Source organism: Phalacrocorax aristotelis, chromosome 2 (assembly GCF_949628215.1).
Source record: "Phalacrocorax aristotelis chromosome 2, bGulAri2.1, whole genome shotgun sequence".
Lineage (NCBI taxonomy): Eukaryota > Metazoa > Chordata > Aves > Suliformes > Phalacrocoracidae > Phalacrocorax > Phalacrocorax aristotelis.
The window spans coordinates 16,274,271-16,290,594 of record NC_134277.1 but is presented as its reverse complement, the minus strand read 5'-3'; the positions used below and the strand labels follow the sequence as shown (position 1 = coordinate 16,290,594).

Below are 16,324 nucleotides of genomic sequence, written 5' to 3'. Positions count from 1 at the left end.
AATTAAGAATCACTGTGTGATTTTGTTGGGAAAAAGGCAAATGAGTTGCTTGTACCGTATGATGTATTTGAACAAAACAGAGATAAGTATTAAGCCAAGTACGATAATTCTGTTCCAACTGTCAAATGTAGTTAACTTTAATAATTAGAAAATAATGGCATTTTGAAATTGCTGGAGAAATGAATGGTATGGTGTGCATATGAATGTGTGTTAGAGGCCTCTCTTCTTCACCCATGTTCTGTCTTTCTCCTTCTCTCATGAAGTTACATTGCAACCAAATGGACAAGTGATTTAGGCTAACCTTCCCCTCCCCCAGTTATTTGTCATCCAGATCTAGTTCATCTCCTGATCTAGTTCATCATGTGGCATCACCAAAGTTGTATCAGCATAGCTGGGACGACGAAGTGGGGTGCAGGACTGTGGCTACCCAAGTCAGTTCTGCTGACAAAAGAAACCTTTGTCCCAGTGCACAAGTCCAGCTGCCAAATGGCTGAAACTAGGCACAAAACTCTCTCACAGCCAGGTTGATGACCACAGTTTTGGAACACCTGCTATTTCCTTACAGCCTTTCTTTAGCCATAAAAACAAAACAATTAAAATCAAATTCATCACCCTCTTTCTCCATAGCTAGAACCTTCTCTTTGTTTCCTAAAGCAAGCCATTTAATTTCAATATAAAATGACACTATGCACAAAATATTAATCAGAGTAATTTATTCCTCTAAACTTCAGTAGTCCAGACTTTAGTAGGTTAATAATAGGTTGAATTAACCCTTCTCAACTGAATGTCTCATGAATGTCTCAGGCTTTTTCATTATTTCCAAAGTACGCAGGATGCAGAATATATGTCCCCTGTGTCCCACAGGCATCCTTTTTCCTGGATGTATGTCATATATCCAAAGGCGCTGGAGCAGATAAATCAACATGCTCTGCATTCTCTCTCAAAAGGCTGAAGGAAGTGCTATTGAGGACAGACTGGCTGCTCTTTAAATGCCCATGTCATATGCAAAGCATTTTGAAGTCTTCCAACACAAGAATAGCAGCCTTGTGTATGACAGATAGAACTAGCTTTCAGGGCAAAGCCCCTGCCCCTGCCCCAGTTTTTAAGGCTGTTAAAGTCTGTATGTAACATTTTAGCCCTTCTCTTTAGGGGTAAAATACTGCAACATTTTGTTTTGTCATGATAAAAAAATTCAGTCTTAAAAAAAAAAATCTCAGCACCACCTTACAAAAACAATCAAGTGATTTAAAGTAACTGGAGAGTCTCAGATGTTAGATTGTTGCAATCTGAAAGTTAATGGGGGAATCTGGGCATCATTGCGCTGAGCAATCTCAGCTTAACTTCAAATGCTCTCCAAACTGTACTCTGCTGATTGTAAAGTGTGCTGCACTGAGTTATGTCCAATACCACATTCACTTCCAGGCTGAAGTGCACTTGAAAATCTGGAAGTCTGGGGGAGTGCAGAGCGAAGTTATTTAAATGATCTGCTTCTCTTACAATTTGAAACAGCTCTTCAGTTTTGAAATGATTAGGGTCCCAGGCCTGTACCATTCCAACTGATTTGAAATGATTCTATTAGGGGCTTTTTAATATACAGTAAGTACTTCATTGTGAATGAAGTCAAGCAAAGGCCTATTACAAGAGTTCTAGGTATTTGAAGCCAAGTTAAAATTTATCATTGAGGGTTTAGGGGAAGGTTTGATTAGTTGATGCCTGAGCTAACAATTACATCGACCAGTCACTGACCGTTCAGGCGACTCAGGCTTGTCCCATCAAAAAACCTTAGGTGCCCAAATTTTTGTCAGTCCCAAATGATGGTATTCAATATACTCCCTTAACACTTGGGACACTGAATATCCTACAGCATCTATCCTACTGCCCAGAGCTAAGTCCTAAACACACAAAGGATTTAGACATCTACCTTCATGCCTAAAACCTAGGAGAATTCAAAAGGTGGGCAGAATTTCTCCTGCCAGAAGTTAACAACTCACTGGGAGAGACAGAGACTCTGAGAAGACCTCTAATTTATTGCCTATAGGTAGGGAAGGAGCAACCTCATTAGCACTCCTGGCTCCAGTAACTGCGTAATGCAGTACAGGAGGAGGGGGGCACCGCTTGTCATTAGGGAGAACATCTCTTCACATAGATGTGCTCTCTCCCGATCAGCAAATCTTTACATGCTCCTTGAAAACTGGAACTATATCAACAGCAGTCCTCTCCTGGAGCGCCTGGAGGCTGAGTGTTCAGCTGCATGCCACAGCTTTAAACCCCTTGCAAAAGCAAGCTGTAACCCCAGACCTGCCACATGCCAGGGGGTGTTTTCTCAGAAGCTGATAGAGGAAAAAAGAATAACCTTTCTCCCTCAGTGTTTTCTGAGAAAGGAGTAGTGCAAATAAGAAAGGTGGGGTTAAGCTGCAGAGAAGCAGAAGCACTGGAGTTTTCAAGTACTAACTCTGACTCAGTGCAGTAGTCCAGGAGAGAGGCAAAGCTTAAGGCATTTTCCTCCCTCTGACAATTCTCTGCAGTGGTCTCCGGAGGAACTGCTCCTCTCCAGGTGCATACAAACAGAATTGCAACACTAAGCACCCCTCTGTGGTGCCTACGTATGTTTGTAAATCAAGCTCTAAATGTACTAATATTCTCTAACTAAGGTGATAGAAATAAATTATGTAGAAGACTACCTTGGAAACTGCATGACACATCTGAAGGGCTGTTAAGCTCACCTTCTTTAATCATTTTGTGATGTATTTTGTTTTATTCCAATGTCTTTTGAAACTTTGCTTTCTGTAAAATGGAAAACTGTGCATAAAATACACATTCTAAATGTTACAGGGACTGCTCAGAGCTGAGGTTCAACCATATCAACTGCTGTTAACAACTGGAACCTGAAGGTACCAAAATGTAGCTCTGGTAAGACACTGCTTTTCTGTGCCATATTATCCAGAGGAATCATTGCAGAGGGCAGTAGCTCTAGTACACCTGTGTCACCAAAGACGTAGGAGTTCTTATGTTTTTTTGGAGGCTTATGCTTATAGAGTCGAACTGTTTGTATAATTTCCAATCAGCTTACTATATCCTCTCCACAGAGGTCTCCAAGTGTTAACATGACCAGAGGCAACCCATTTTTCTCAGATCCAGCCTCCTCCAGCTGAGATAGTAATACAAATCTTTAACAGCTAGCTTTTTGTTTTGGGCTTCTTGTCATTTTTTGTTTCAAGAACTTGTGTTTCACGTTAAAATGAACTGTGGAGAGAGGTGGTGATGAAATACAGTACTTTTGAAGATGAGCATCAAATGCATTTCCCTGCAACTTGACATTTAACTTTTTGCACATATGATAAACAAACATCTGGTATTTATTTTAGAGGATGCAAGTGATTTTGTAAGTTATTGCATGCTGTATGGCTGTGATCTGAGATAGACAGCTGTCTCCAAACCTGAAATCATGACATTTCATTTCCAGAGTTTTAGCTTTGACTAACTGCAGTATGTTACTAATTCTTTTTTCAAATTTTGGTTACTTTCATTCCAATTAAAAAGCATCTCTCTCCTGGAAAATGATGCCTTAGGGCCTCATCCAACAAACACAGCCTTTGATAATTGCCTCTGCTGCAATGTCACCACCTTTACTGCTAAGTACAAGACTGGGAGCAGACTTGCTTATAGGAATGGGCCCCTAACTTACAAGAAAAGAGTAACGTCTCAAGTGTGTCTTTTTTTCCAGGAGAGAAATGTTCATGTAAAGAAAGCACCAGTTGTTCTTACTTCTAAAATCAGTTTGTATCCTGCAACAGCATATTGCAAGACGCTAGCTGTTTCTACATAAGAATTACTTTCTCTGTATTTATTCTGCAATATCTTTTAGCATCCGGTAAAAATATTTTTATTGCTGTCATACTGTCTCCAAAAAATGTGGGTGGGTGACACATTTTAAAGACATAGACATGCAAGGGGTGGCGTATGCATTTTATTAGAGACCAGTTAAGGAGAAGGAAAGAGAATAACATTTAGCTCTGCACAATATATCATGTAGCAAATCTTAGCAAACTGCTGGATAAAGAACAACACACAACATACACAACTTGAAAGGAATATTGCTGCTTCCTTGCACCATACATAACTGTCATAGTATGGAAGACCTTATTTTCAGAACGAAGATCTGCCGTGCTAAATAAAATACGGCCATTGAGGGAGCTGTAGCAAGGGAGCAGTTTTACCAGCTTTTAACACTCCTACTGTAGGTCTGCTCAACAGCCTGAGAAAATAAAGGACAAAGTGCTGGAGTTTGATTAACAACAGGAAGCTTTTTGTTGCGGGCATCTCTTGTGGCTTGAAAAGCTGTATAATCCATCACTTGACACAACATACCAAAGTAAATATTTTTAGAGAACTGTGTCATTTCCCTAGATAGCATACAGTGCTCTGAGTCAGATTAACTGTTGTGACGCTTCACTGTTCTTCTGTCAAATATTTAATTAAGCAAGAGTTGATCTTTCTTATTAGGTGTTGCTGTTGATTTGACCAGTCATGCTCTCCCATGAGGTATACACAACTACCACTTAATTCCTTAATTTACTGAGCTTTAAGTAAAGAAGAATAGAATGCTTAGTAAAAATGGCACAGGGTCTAGTAGAAATTTTGAAAATAGTTTCATTAATTTGGTTGGAAAATTACTTCCAAAAGTCTTTGTCCTTGAAATGAGTAGTCATTGCAAGAGCACAACTCCTTGATTAATGTCAGGGTGTAAATATTCATCCTGGGTTTAAATAAAAATAGTTAAGGCTGTAAACCATCTCAGATCTCTGTGCAAAATTCTCAGTGATATTTGTGGCAGCTCCATAAAGAAAGTGAGGAGAAAATATTGCTGTTAGTTAGATCTCTCCCAAGTCACTGAAGTCTTTCTCATTGACCTTGACAGCAACATCCTGAGACCCCCAGAAGAGAAAGCAGCTAATCACATGCTCAACTTCTAGTCTGTGCCTAACAACTGTCCTTAGTCAGTACGCTTTACTGAACTGATGCTTATGTGACTTGGCAAAAATGGGGAAGCATGAAACAGAAGATGAGCAAACATTCATGCCAAAGAAATAGGAATGCTTGGCAGCAAAAAGAAAATGAACTTTAGCAGTGGAAATATTCCTCTCAATCTTCACCCTCTGCCCAAATCCTTTTCTGCAGCAGAAAAAACTTAAGTGTAAAGATTCCCCCAACTGAAAACAAAGAGTAGACTCAAAGGATGCTATCACATTAAGATGCTGATGCTGGGATTGCAGTATTGAGAATGGTAAATTTTTTTAGAAGCAGATCAGCCAGTTTCTACAAGAGAAATTTTAAGATAATGATGAAAAAGTATGACTGATGAACATAAGAGAACCTCAGCCATCATTATGGGGCTGGTTCAAGAAGGAAAAGATGCAGAAAGTGTAAGAAAAAATGAAATTCAGAAACAAAAAAGAAAAAAGAAAAGACAAGAAAAAAGAAAAGACAAGAAAAAAATGAAAGAAAAGGCCTCTGTCTCTGACAGAGAAAAGATAATGCTTGTGTGGGCTGTGTTGCATCTGGATTCATGGCACATTCTCCCACTCTTATGTTAATTTTTTTTTGCATAAATCAGAAGCAACTAATTAAAAAAGAAATATTTAATTCTGACATGTTCTTTGAACTGGTGTTCCATCTGGTTCTGTTTGAATAGTAAAATCTGCTGTGGTTGTAAAAATTGGCAAGCAGCACTCTGGTAAAGAGAAACAAAAGAGACTCAGTACAGCAGGTTAATACACTAGCATTTCAACTTGAGACATTTCCAGAATTCAGCAAACCAAATCGCTCCAGTATGGAAACCATAAAGATCAAATGTGAAAGAGAAATGCTGCAAGTGGGCCGGGAGAAGCCCTGCCACTGGTACACATTAGCTCCGTGTGATTATTTTAGTGTGAGTCTTTGAAGGAGTTTGGTTTAAAAGTAAGGGCAGTGCAATGCTCCCCTGAAATGGGCTCACTGCATTGTATGAAATGCACCCAGTGCACATGCAGTGATAGTGAACGATCCTTCTGCTATTCATTTGCAAGCTCCACCTTACGCATTCATGTGCTCTGATGTAACTTGATCATTATTCAGAAGACTCAGAAAATACCTTCTTCTTAATTTATTTTTTTACCTGAAAACTACTTAAAACCTGAACACCAAGATACAATAAACTCTGATAACAAAGGGAGGAAAATATAATCGTATTGGGATTTCTATAGACTCTGGGATCTAAGCAATCAGCATCCTATGCCATTCGAACCCTCTCTGTAGCAATGAAGAGAAAGGCTGATTAACTCCCAGTGCTTTAGAAAAAAGATTGGTTTACATCTTGCAGCAGCATATCTTGCTGTGAAATATTACTTCTTTAAAATGAAAACCTTTGCTTCAGCACTACATTAACTTGCAAATGGATAACCTAAGACATGTACAATGACTTGGTCAAAAAGGAGGAATGTGAATGGCCCCTTTCTCCAGCTAAGATACTTAGGAACCCTTGCTGAGCAATAAATGAGTCAGGAACGTAATACTTTTAATTAACGTTTTCTGAATACTTATTTGTAATTTACATTTAATTTTAAACCTGAGCTTAATCCTCTGATCTGGAATGAAGACAACTATTTAGTTCAGTTTGAATGTAACCTTCCCCAGTTTGTGTTAGAAACTATAGAAAAGGGAAACTCTATAGCAATACTTGCAGAACCACTCTTTTCTGAGAGGAGGACATAATTGTAGGACTTTCTTTCCCCCAAGTGTACTGAGCAACTAATGCGCAGATGGGAAACAAGTAATCCAAAGCTTCTCTATCAAACTGCTTCACATATGAATAACTGGGCTTTGGGTGGAAAACACTCAATTTTGCCTATAAAGTTCTTCTGTAACATTTTTTTTTGCCAGCTGCTGTCTTGTTAAAATCAGAGGGTACAGGCAGCAGGGCTTGATTTATAATACATTTTGGTATTTTGAATATAAGTACAATATTACACATGCATAAACACACAGAAATAACCTCTGCTTCTTCCCGTTTCGCAGCATACCTATGCTAATTGGGTAGGAAGCTGGTAAGTGAGGGGATGATCTAATATGCGGGATTAAGCCTCTGCTGTCTCAGACAGCACACCTTGATAGTGTAGATAGATCTGACCATGCAATCACTGTGTTCAGAGAGAGTTCCACTGAAATTTGCTACACTTGGATGTTTTTGGAAGTTCAGGTTTTCGGTTTTCTATAAAAAATAGCAACACAATGGGAAAAAAACCGCCAGTGCCTAAGATTTAATACCTTTTAAGCCTAATTTCACTGGCAATTGGAATAGGTGTATAACCTGTGTCATGTAGAAATATATGTATTTTCTTGTGATCATCTTTCTTATCTTGGAAAATCGGCACAGCCTCTTTAAATCAGTCAGTCATCCACAGGAGTCTGCATTCATTTATTCTCTGTTAAATGGAACTGTCAGTTTTGTTGCACCAAAATTCGATTTTCTATTTCATACACATTGTGTATGATGATTTTAATTTACTACTGGGTCACCAAGCAAGTCACTGCTTTTTTAAAATATGAGTTTCTGCTACCTTCTAGAAAAATAGCTGCAGTTAGATGGTGTGGTGAGGGTACTGTAAATGTACAGAGGAAAAACGAGAGAAAAAGACTATACGTGCAAAGATTATTTTGCTTTTTCCTTGGTATGTCCCTCATAGCTCCGAGGAAATGCACACATGTAGATGAAACACTTCTGAGGCTGTGATTTGGAAGACCCACTGCTGAGAGCGGTGCTCTCGTGCCGGAGGAGGGAGGGGGACAGCAGAAGGGAGGGTAAAAGCCAGTGACTACCAAGACAACTTACCCTCTGGTGCTAAAGCAAACTAGGGAAATTGGCTGCCCCCAGCTCTGCCCTCCTCTCAACAAAGCCCACTCAAACTCCAGCCATGGGGATTTAACTTCCAGGGTTTCTTTGGTGAAAGAATAGTGCCTGGTTTGTGTACTCCCACCCAGCCTCTCTAAAAGTTGCTGTATCTCCAGCTATGTTAAGAGCAAAGCTATCGATTTTTAAGTGCTGTGGCTTTTTAAAATAAACACAGGATGTATTTTCTTAGTTAAGCATGTCATGAAAGTGGGGAACACTCCTGTGGACAGTTAATTTTTATGGCCTGATAAGAGCATTTTAAAATTATTCTGTGCTATGTCAAGCACATAGCTTGAATTTAATAGGACTTGCAATGGAAGAGTCTGCTCCTGTCTGTGTTAAGGCTGAAAGTCACCTTAGTCTATAGTACAATAATCTATAACCTAAATATGACCTGCTAAAATATGCCTTAGTTTTATATCTGATAGGACAAACTGATCTTTTGAGCAGCTTTGGAGGATCCAAACCAGAAATGAACGTGGCCCAAAGTGTTCAACACAGGAGGCTGCAATGAAGAGAAGGACCAGACTACACAGGTACAGCTGGTTGGTGGAAGTTATGTGTAAACAGTGCTTCTCTGATGAGAAGCCAGTTGTTCCTGAAAACAGAGGAACCAAACCTCAGCTTAATGTTTGGTCAACTGTTTTTTCTCTGTTAGTACGTTTTGTTTATCAGACAGCAATGAAGTTGACTCTGATGCCTTTTTAAAGAGTTTTTAAAAATCTTGAATGAAAACATTAGAGGTAAAGGGAAAATGGAAGTATTTCCCTGTTGAAATATACTCTTTTTTTTTTTCTTTTTTTTCATGGGAAGAAGACAAATTGCTTTCTGAAGGGCAGGTATTTACCACTTGGAAGAAATCTCATTTATCCTTCCACTTTACCTGTCTTGCTACTGCTGTGAAAATGTCACCTAATGGGCAGAACAGAATTAAACTGGGACAGAAAAGCAGGATGACACAAGGACAGGGGAGGCAAATAATAGCTCGGCAACAGAAAATCTGGAGCATGGATGGTGGGATGAGGAGGGCCGATAGGACTTGTGAACTCTTCAGCTTCATACTACTGTGCAGGTGTGGAAAGAATGAATAAAAATGCACAATTGCCTTTGCAAAGCACTCAGCAGTAACCTATCCTCTCCAACCCAGGGTCAGCCCCGTGAGAACAGAGACCTTTAGCTCAGTAACAACTCTGCTTATTATAACATGCCTCAGCTGTGCGTTCCTGCCCAAGGCTGTGTTTCTGGCCACTACCCTTAGTCACTTAACTTCTAGCCTTGAGCTCTACCTCACCCACAGTTTGACACCTGTCTAGTCTTGTACATTAATTTATTTCTGCTGGACTCAGAAAAATCTCCTTCTGAGATACCTTCCTTTACATCTGCAAAAAGTCCTGGCTGTGATGGAGCAGATGTGTTGCAGTGCCTCGTAGCTGGGTGGGCAAGGCTGCCTCAGCCCCCACGGGGTCTGCAAGCCATCTGGGAGAGCACTCCCCTACCAAGCAGAATGGCACAAACAACTGATTTTTTAGCTTGATGGCAGTTTAAGAACAAGCAAATAATAACAAATGCTTTATGTCAAGCCAAACACATGAACCTGGTGAACAGGAAAAGTAAGAGAGAGAAGAATAATTTTGTACAAAGTTTTTTTAAGTGGCTTTAATTTCTGTGAAAGAAAGACGAAAAAGATGTTGTGATTTAAAAAAACCAAAACCCACAACTGTGGTGTTTAGTTTAAAACCATATTTAAAGTTTTAATTTCTTTCCCTCCTGGAACCAACTAGTGAAAGTGAGATAAATTTACAAAATTATTTTAGTAGCTGCTGAATCAGTGCTTTTGCTGGACACATTTTTAAGTCGCTATCTTAGCTCTAAAGGGCCATCTGTCTTGCAGCCGTTGAGGGGATGTAGGGCTGGACTGGGAAGTGGATACATAGGTAATTACAGAGGTATATACAAACTACTCTTATCTCTGCATAATGGATCCCCTGAAAGAACTGAAACTATTATAATGATTAGGCTGGTAGTGGAGGCTCAGAGGGGCTCTGCTTCTGCTGCTCCTCCATATGTTGCACGCAGGATTGCTCGAAGCCACACAGGACTCCCCTCCATATTAGGGTTGATGCTGAAACATGTCAGAGGGAGGTAGAGAAGATTTTCTTCTAAACTGCATTTTGCACCTGCACTTCTGGAGCAATAAGGCTGCCGACAGTTTTGTACAGTTGTCTGAGCATCCCTTCAGGTCCCCAGAGTGATAAATCTATGGCTGGGAACCTCCTGCTACTAAAATAGCTCTTAAAGCACTTTGAATAATCAAAAAAACCTTCATACTTTGTAGGGCCCTTTTATTTCTCCCTTTTCCTCTTGTCTAATTTCAGTACTTGCCTTTGTGAAACTCTACCATTTATTCCCATGTCACAGTAAATAAAGGTACAAATGTATCCTGCTGGGTCAATTAACCCTGTTTCTGCGCTGTGTCACAGTCTGTACTGGCAGTGATTTCCAGGAAGGAATATTCTTTTGTCATTCTTTGCCCATGTGCGAAGTATGTTAAGACCGTAAGATAACTGTAACGCTTTTCCACACAAAGCTAACTCTGCTTTTTGTAATTACTGGAGTGCAGTTATGAACTGTAGAATGACATGAACCAAATACATGACTTTTATTCTAAAGTGGTAGAGAAGACAAAGAACTGACAGGTTTTGTGCTTTCATGTCAGTGTGCTCCCTAATGATGGGCAAGCCCTGCCACAAAGCCTCTGAACTTCAGCTCTCAGGCAGTCCTTCAAAGGCTAGCAGAACTGGGAGGCTGAGGTTTCCCAGGTTTCATGTTATTCTATGCAGTAATATGATGCACTTCACTGCAATATCAAACTCCAAAATAAACAGAAATAATAAGAATAAAAATAACCGGCATTGTTGACTTGCACTTCCTTGAGCTTTCATGTGGAATATTTAGATAAGCTTGCTTGGTAACGTCAACCTAAACAGCTGCCTGAGGTAAGAATAAAGCTGTTAATGAAACAAATGTGCTGTGCAGCAGCATATATAAATACTGACTATATTTTTAAGTGAATACCTGATAAGGAAATAAACTATAACACAGATGAAAGGTCGAGACACCGAATGATGAACTGCAACTATTTTCAGAAGTGCTACAGGAATAAATCTGTACTAATCTATATACCAGTTCACATAAGCGATACATGCTTCTGGGTTTCACTTACAAAGGAGCAAATAATAAGGAACGTAGGTTTATGCAAATGTAAAGGAATGAAGAGAAATATGGAAGGAAAATTCCACCTCAGAGGTCCCTCTCATTCTGGTGAAGTAGTGTATACATAGAAGTGTTTTAAATCAATGGAAGTGTATTTTCCTTGCATGGGAGAGTTAGTGTTAAATAAACAACTGATATTTCAATCAGTGGAGGTGAGAGGATCTCCCAGGTTGCTTTTTGAGGAAGCCTATTCTTACCTCTCTCTGGCCTTTCTCCAGATCCCTAAATGCTGCAAGAGGCAGAGGGAGAATTTTGCACCACATCAGCTGATATTCCTAGGGCTGACAGATCTAGAGGTCTAGAGAAATGCTCTGCAAGAGTTGTAGGTGCCAAAGGGATGGGTGGGGGTCGAGATGGAGACAGGCAGGCAGAGGCCAGAGGGAGCAACCAAACCTGCTCCCAGTGCCAACCTCTGACTCCAGCTGTTACGTGGTGCCAGATCTGTGCCCTGCTGAAAAACCCAGCAGTACAAATTTGGGCTGGATTAGCCATTTATGTCATATTAGCCAGAACACACAATAAGGAGTTCATCTTAGCGTATGGCCTTGTGTCAGCTGCAGAATGACTGATAATACCCAATCCAAAGTATAATGTCTATTTATGTTAACCCCTGTTAACCTTTTTTGAACAAATTTGAACTGGCAGAGTGTGTTTATACCAGTGCTTTTTATTTTATGGCTGCAAAGTTTTAATCTGATGCTAGGATTCTTAAAGCTGGATTTATGGTTTTGTCCAACACCAGCCATAATATGAACCAAAGATCTTGTGTTATTAACAAACATGCTTTGCTTTCTGGGCAAGCTGGAGGTCTGACTCAGTGTTACAGGGTAAGAGAAAAATCGTGCCACCCAGAAACTATCATCCAGCTTGGTGGGAGTGTAAAGATTTGTGTTATATGCATTGGAAGAAACATTTTGATAGAAAACATACAGATTTTTCAGTAAAAGCACCCAGAAGGTGTTGCTCCTTGCGGGTTTGAAAACCCACACTATTATGAGGATTGATGATAGCACAGGTTCCCAGTGACCCTGGTAATAGGCAATCAGTCTCCCTTCAAAACCACACACACGTGGGTCTCAAGTGTCTTTAGCTGACGGCACATATCCTGCCAGGCACTCCTCCTGGAGATCCCCCCAGCTCCTGCACTGCCCTGGGGGGCTGCTGGCCACGACCCATCGGGGTGTCCCTGAGGCACAAGAGCTTGCCATGCACAGCGGCCCATGGCTCCAGCTCAAAGGCTTCAAAAATAAGATACAAAAAGTTCCCTAAATGTAATGATTTCGCATGTTACTTTTTCAGATAAGTGTAAACGTAACTGCTGTTCTTAAATGCGAACGTTAAATCTACTCTGTAAAAACACAATTACTGCTGCCGTGGCAGAAATCAGTCGTCCCTTTTGAAGGAACGCCTTGAAAATGCAATCATAAAATCCCTGCATGTTATGGATTTCATTAACATTGTACTCCCCTAGGATTCCCAATTGCACAATAACAGGAGTTCTTTAAATTTTAAATACCACAGACAGGAACAGTTTCACTAAAACCAGATGTGAAACCCTCGCACTGGCCTTCTTACTGGTTCTAAGTACTGAAACTGGCTGGTAATTGATACCTATTAACATGTTTGTTGTTCAGATTACAGAAATGGAAACACTATACTATTTTTCCTGTGAAAGGATACATTAATGAGGGACAATGACTTATGCTGCAATGGCAGTTCCCTGCTCTTGATTAAACTAAAGGGCTGTTTTTATTTTTTATTTTAAATTATGCTATTTCACACTGAAGGGCAGTTGAGTGTGCGAAACTTAAGTGTACTAAACAAGTAGAGTAAGCTTAAGGTTGAGGAGCTAATAACATCCCATATGACAATAAAATAACTTCATGTTTATTTTTGGCAGCCCTTGCCTCATGCGTATCTTTATTCCATTCATATTAGAAAATCCACAGACTTTATTAATGTGTTTTTAAAGAAGAAATTCGATCTGGAGTGACCCTGTTTCTGATTATGGAGTCACTCCAAATCCCAAGTTAGTTGAGCAATTTTAAAAAGTGTGTTTGAGGGTGAAAATAAAATGGAGAAAGTACTGTGCAGACTTATGGTGTGACTGTGCTGTGGATATTTTGAATCTAAGCTTTGATATTTATTTCAAAACAACTAAGGAAAGGAATGGACAGACAAGCTTTCTCTTAGCAGACCCCAGTAAGCAGGTAGCATTCAGATGAACTCAGGAGTTAGTACCTTGTCAGCCACAAAGGAGCAATCTAGTTTTTGCACCAAAGAATGGGTTCTACCTCCACAGATAGAATTAATGCAAATCCATTACTAACAACAAGCCAACACTATTTTCCTAATTCTTTTCAGCCAAATGGTCCGAAAGACGTCAACACCTCCACGGAGACAATCATATCACATGCCCTCTAGACGTCCCTTATAGATACCAATCTCCCTTTGCTGATACTTAACTGAGGTTTTCTGTTTCTTTTGTCTTAGCAAAAACATTAACCTTGAAGGGAGGGGTAAAAGGAAGGGAAAGGAGAACTATAATATTTCCCCTACACAAAAAAATGATACGCTAAGGAAATTAGTATTTGTAGCTGAATTTTCAAGCTGCTTCGCCCATGTATGATTGCACATATCTCATATATATGCCCTAGTTGCATATGCATATTAGCAGTTTGAAGGCAGACATCACTATTTAAGCAGCTGCAGCGTGTCTGCAGGTATGGAAACCTGCAGTTATGAAAAGATTAATGAATAATGATATACGCAAAATCTTTGTCTCTCAGACAAGGGCATATAGGCATAAATTTTCACTTTAAAAGTTCCAAGTTCAGCATTGCTGTATCCTTCATCCTGCTTTTTGCTGCCTAATATTTTCTAGAGTTCTTGCACTATACAACAAAAATCCATTTACACTGTACTGCACAAAAGCAAATACTTCAAATAAATGACTAGTTTACAATAGCATATAGAACAAAACAGAACAAAGTGACCTCAGTCCTTCATATACAAGTGTCCTCCTCCTTTTATAAAATATTATGATTTTTTTTCAACGGGTAATTTCAGAGCTGCATGTCCTTGGTTGTTTGTCTGTACGCTCTTATGGGATGAACATCTGTTCCTGGGGATATTTGTACAAAGGAAACATGGGATTTCAATTTTTTATCCAGGTACAAACTCGCAACATGTGCTTACTGCCAATGGCATCAAGCCTTTGTAGAAGATGGCAGTTCACATGTGCCAGGACCCTGTTACTGCAGTGCCTGATGGTCTGAAGTACTTAGCATCCGTCTCAAGGTTGTCAATTAAGTTTAACAGGAAAGCATTTAGAACACATTTGAAGTTTGAATTATCAATGTTAGTACTGAATTAAACCACAATAAATAAGAATTAATATCCTCCTGACACAAATGGAATCAAAGATGGATTAAATCATTATACCTTGTGAAAAGCCAGGGTTGGCATACTCGATCTCCATACTAGCTCAGTTGCTTCTGCTGCATAGGATGACTGGTAGAAACGATTAATAGTTCTTCAGCAGCATGTATTAAGCATGCCTGTTCAATGCAGTGAATCTTCAGGCAAGACTTTGTAGGCTCAGTCATGCAAACAAGACCCAGCTCTACAGCGAAGGTTACTACAGCCTAGCCTAGTTGCTCTGTCATGAAGTCTGCCCTGGGGGTGCTGATCCCTCCACGTGCACCCTGGGCAGTGGAGGAGGTGCCCTAGGGCTGGACTGCTCAGGGAAATGCTTCATGCTGCCTCTCCCAAACCAGGGGCTGGGTGAAACAGGTGACAGCTGTGGCACGAGCAGTACAGCATACAAATAGCCACCAACTTCTTGGCTGATGTGGTAGCTGGAGGCAGCGTAACACTGCTAAGAGTTATGCTCAGTGGTTATTTCAGCCCCTGAGCACCCTGGTTTATAGCAGAAGGAAAAGGAGGCTGAGAAATTCATGGGCAGGAAGCCTGAGGTACCCTGGGCTGTTTTAAGCATAAAGCCCGGAGTAGCTTGGATTCTGTTATGTGTTTGCTATTAAAGGAGTTAATGGTTAAAAAATGTCCTTTGAAACTTTTTCTCAGAAAGATCTAGTTCTAAGTGAAAGGATTAAGCTATATATGTATGTATGTAGTCATCATAACTTAATAAAGTTAATAAGCACACAGAACACATGAATGAGATTTAACTAGCTCTCTTGTTTTGATTATCCAGTCATAAATACGTAAGTGACAGCAGAAAAGAAGGAAATAAAGAAAAAGTGGCGGCCCTCCGACCAGATGAAACACAAGGAATTTGATTCTGATGCATTCCACCCTTTTTCCATGTGCATTCCATGGATTGCAAGTGGCAATGATTAATAACAAGCCTTGCACTTAGATAAGGCTGGGGAGATTTTAACATTTATTCCTAAGTAAGGGAAAAGGATCAACAGGGGGTTTTTGCCACTCTGAAGTCTGATTAGGTCCATCATACATGATTACCAATTTGCCAAGAGCTCAGGATGTGTAGGGGCCCCTAAGCAGGACACCTGGGAGTCTCATTGTGTGCAAAGGATTAGAAATGAAAGATTTCCCTCTCTTTCTTCCCTTTACTAACTGCTACTCAACATGTTTTTAAGCTTTCTTGCAGACAGCAAACCTCACAGGAAACATCAATGTGAACATTCGTATGGACGACTAATAAGGCATTGTTTTTATATGCCAGTTAGTAATTTCCTATAGAAAACAAAAGAAGCAGGAGGAACGTTTCAAATATACGAACAAGTTTTCAATATTAATAATATTGATCTAATACGCTCAAGCCTTTCTCTTAGCTTTTGCCAACTGAAATAGAATCTAGATCATATCTAAGAAGTGTAAGTCAACCTACAATTGAGACAAATCACTATTTCTTTCACCTATTGATATTAATACCTGCCTGCTAGTACAGGTTATTTGTAAACAGTAATTCACATCAACAATTCTAACCTGTTCAGGGATCTTGTGCAATTAAGCTATGGGCCTGATGACAAATAGCAAATGAGCCAAAGTAGACTAACTGAACTCAAGGAGTCTCTTCACTGGGTTAAATGTTTGCAGGATTTCTCCTGTATTAACAGAGCAAAGCCCAGACGGCCAGTC

General features: G+C 39.9%; 1 protein-coding gene across 2 annotated transcripts in view; it reads right to left on the bottom strand.

The window, feature by feature from the left end:
- The window catches only part of NRP1 (neuropilin 1), a 115,935-nt gene that overhangs the window by 34,677 nt on the left and 64,934 nt on the right, over positions 1 to 16,324 (bottom strand). The gene's annotated exons all lie outside the window — the stretch shown is intronic.